The sequence below is a fragment of the Limulus polyphemus genome, unplaced genomic scaffold (assembly GCF_000517525.1).
Source record: "Limulus polyphemus unplaced genomic scaffold, Limulus_polyphemus-2.1.2 Scaffold2254, whole genome shotgun sequence".
NCBI lineage: Eukaryota > Metazoa > Arthropoda > Merostomata > Xiphosura > Limulidae > Limulus > Limulus polyphemus.
In genome coordinates this window covers 76,973-80,952 of record NW_013667864.1, presented here as the reverse complement: position 1 = coordinate 80,952, position 3,980 = coordinate 76,973, and the positions used below count along the sequence as shown (strand labels likewise).

The window sequence follows — 3,980 nt, the reverse complement described above, 5'->3', positions numbered from 1 at the left end:
TTATTATATATATATATATATATATATATATACACATACACACGCATATATAGGCATTGACTTAGTAGGGGCAAGGTAAGGAAGCGAGTCACATGATGTTCACAGACAGATTTCAGTGTTCACTACTGTGTGTTACAATGGAAAACCTTTGCTTTATAAAAACTTTATCGTATTATATTTCTAACCATGTGTTCAGAGGAGTTTCTGATATTTTTCTTGTGTTTGCTGCTGCATTTCATTATATTAAAGTAGAGTGTGTGTATAAACTTAGTAATACAATTTCCAAAATATTGGTGGAACAGTGCCTCCACAGTTTAATTTGAACATTGCAGTGGCAAAAAAGTGCTTTGCCCCTAATAAGTTGGCACCAATAGTAAGTACTGATTTAATAAATAAAATAAACTGAATAATAACCAAATATATATACAAGTAAATTAGTATTTACCTTCAAATACAAAAACCTATTACCATTTTGCAGTATCTATATTCAACATGAAAGAGGAAGGAAAACCAGTGTCAAAATTTAATTCATATTAAATCAACATATATTTATAAAATAAAAGATAAACATTATTACTCTAAGCTTACTCAAGCTTCCATGGATTTACATTTTAAAATCATAACATAAAGATTAGGACCATTTAGTTCTTCAAGGCTGTCCTTGCACAACCACCCTTGAAAAAAGTGTAACCCTGCCCTATATTTTTCAGGAAATCATCAATTCCACTATTAAACTCTAATGAAATATTGGCCTCCATTACTACAAACAGCAATTCAGTTGATTTGAACATAAAAACTGTAATTTATTTTTATTTAAGAGCCTGTACAGTATTTCAATCAAAACTTTGTTGCAAATATATGCAAACTTCTGTTTAAAACTCTAATAAATTTTAAATCAACAATGCAAAGTAAGATTCAAGATAGAAAAAATAAAAGGCAATATATCTTGAGAATATTTTAAAGTAAAATGTTTGCATCTACATTCAGTTGGGAAGATATATAACTAAAAACTGGTTCAAAATAAACTTAAACCATAACTGCTCATAAATTTACTAACAAAAGGTATGAGATGCATGGAGAATTACAAGTTTCGAAATAAAAAGTAAAATGTCATAAATTAAACCAATCCGCAAAGGATAAATATAATGATTACAGTGACAGCAAAAAAATAAGGAACTGAATGAAAAAAAGAAAGAATGAATGAATACTCTCCAGTTTTTGATATTATTCAAGAATATTAAAATAATTACCCCTAAATTACATTTTCAAATTATATAATGAAATAAATCCACATCATTTGAAATGATTACTTAGTATTACTAGGTTCTGAATTTGATGGGACATGTAAAAGCATAAAATCATTCATTTTAATACTTGATTCTTTTATGCTGTATTGTGAAGATAAAAGGATGAAAGGACATAATTTTAAGGCCTGGAAAAGACAGGCTAGGCTCCAGTTAACATTACATAACATACGGACAACAAGGGATCATTTGATCCCTGAAGGCTTCCTTTGGATTTTTTTTTTTTAAGAGGGTAATTGGTTAATAGAACAAGCTGCTATCAGCAGTAGTGAAGGTTAGCTAATAATTTACAGAAGTTAAAGAGGGGAAGCTATTATTTCTTGAAAAATTAAAGGAATATTTACTTTTTCTTAGAGTAAGTATGCAGGAACAGTCTTGAAAGATGAAATGGTCCCCTGTTTGTCTGTATGTTAAATTGTAGTGGTAAAAGCCAATACTTGTAAACTAATAGCTTGTATAAAATTTATTAATATAAATGCTCGAGTAAAATTCAATTTTACGTTTACACTGACAAAAAGGCACATTTCTTGTATGGTTGAGTTTGTAATCAAAGGCTAAGGTGTATATACTCAAGAGTACAAAAATATAAAATTTCACACTATTAGTACTGTTATTAAGCACACTTATAAATGCTATTTCATGATGGTACAGATAATGGAAGCCAAACTGAGCTCCAGCAGAATTCTTTAGATTACAAAAATAAAATCAGTTACACTTTTTACAAATACTTCAACAAAAATGAAAGACAGATACATAACATGATTTGCTTGAATGTGTTTCAAAAGGTGTATTATTTTATTAGTTTGTGATCTTGCTTTTCACATTCACATAATTCTCAATTACAAATACAAGAGTGGGTATATAAAACTGAGTTGATATATATGCTTAACATTATGATAAACTAAAGTGATAGCACAGAAACTCAAGCATGTATAATAGCAAACACTGAATATGCCATTTAGTTCTTCTAGGTGGTCACTGCATGCTCACTCTTGAAGAAAATAAAAATTTCAATCGACCTTTTATTTCTCAGAAACAACTCCATCTTAACCTTCAGTAGATATAAGCAGAGATATAGTGATTGGCTAATATTCTGAAGATAATAGGAAAATGTAACATTAGTTAAAGGCAGGCAAGGTTCCAGTTAAAGTAATTTGTTTTTTCTAACAGTATAATTGACTTATGGAATGAGTTGCCATCAGAAACAGAGGAGGTTAGTGCTTTACAGAAATTTAAGAGGGGAACTGATCATTTCACAAAAATGGTACCTTTAAATTTTTCCAAGAATAAGTATGAAAGGACAGCCTTGGAAGATCAAACAGTCCCTTGTTGTCAGTAGGCTGTGATATCGCTTTTTTATGCCTCTATTTATGACTAAGCTTCATTTATGACCTGTAATAATTAAACTTTAAAAAAATTGTACTTTTGAAACTTATAAAGGCAAGTAGCATTTTGTACACAACACCTTGTTATGCTACACTGCAGGAACTGTCCACTACAGTATCTAAGTGGAAGAAGCACAAAGGTAATAATAAAATAGAAGTGTGAATGTCAGCATAACAATATTATGTAACATCCATAACTGTTTTCTCTTAAAAACGAAAAGAAAAAAAAGGTGAAGGCAGAAAAAACACTAATTTCTCCAAGTCCAGCAAGTCTTTCTGCAGCTTTTTCAAATGTACATTTATTTATACTACATGAAAAAAAGGAACAGTACAAGAAGCCACAAGTTTTGTCAGAAAACTGAATTATCTACATTAAAGTTATTACATAATTGAGTTAGCAGTGACAAATACTCAACAAAATTTGCAAGTTATTGCAATAGTCAGAGTTACATTTATAAATAACAATTAGTGTTACTACACTAATACATAAAAAAATACTAGGTTAATGATGTTTGACCTGCACAAAAGTTCCTTCTACTTAGAAAAGAATTTGCCTTTTTTCAAGAGTGTATATAAAAGTAAAATAATTTACTGTAACTTGTAAAATATGATAAAAGCAAACAGATTAGAAAAAGTCAATGGCATATAGTTATATATTTAAATATATAATTGTTGATCACCATATTAAAAAATACATCACACTTTTGATTCATACTTTCATAAGATCTCCAAAAATGTTTGTTTACAAATAGAAAGTAAAATATATAGCCCTCATTAACATACATTAATATAATTTGTATGGTGTTTGGAATACATTTCAAAACACCAGACATATGATATACACTCCACCACTATGTGAAGCCTTGTCTAATTCTTTCAATATGCCCTTATCCACGATTACTAATAAGGGTAGTATCCCCAGAAACCTGTATAATTCAGTGACAAGTGATAAATCAATGAAACATTTGACTTCACATTTACTTTTTAGCATCACTAGAATTCTTATTATTACCCCAATACCACGCCAATAAATATTAAGTGAATAATTCTGTCATCAACTCAACAGTTCCATTGTTTTGTGATGCCATCTAGTGTATTTAATGACAACTATTTATCTCTTTTTAAAAATGACGAACCTGTCTTGTTTCCTTTCCACATTTATCAAGTTAAAAGTTATGTATGTATACTATATAAGCAAACAGGCGCAAATCAGTTGAAAAAAAAACGCTTTCATATCTTGCCATGTTTAATATTCATCTGTTCAACAAAGGAAAATCGAAATATGACATGA

General features: G+C 29.4%; 1 protein-coding gene across 1 annotated transcript in view; it reads right to left on the bottom strand.

Annotated features, from left to right (window-relative positions):
* Positions 1-3,485, bottom strand: part of LOC106466421 (cytospin-A-like) — a 56,260-nt gene extending 52,775 nt beyond the window's left edge. Inside the window, exons 1-2 of the mRNA XM_022394426.1 lie at positions 3,473-3,485; positions 446-481 (exon numbers count right to left, since the gene is read on the bottom strand). The gene's annotated coding sequence lies outside the window, so the exon portion shown is untranslated. The remainder of the gene's footprint in view (positions 1-445; positions 482-3,472) is intronic.
* Between the last annotated feature and the right edge of the window lie 495 nt (positions 3,486-3,980).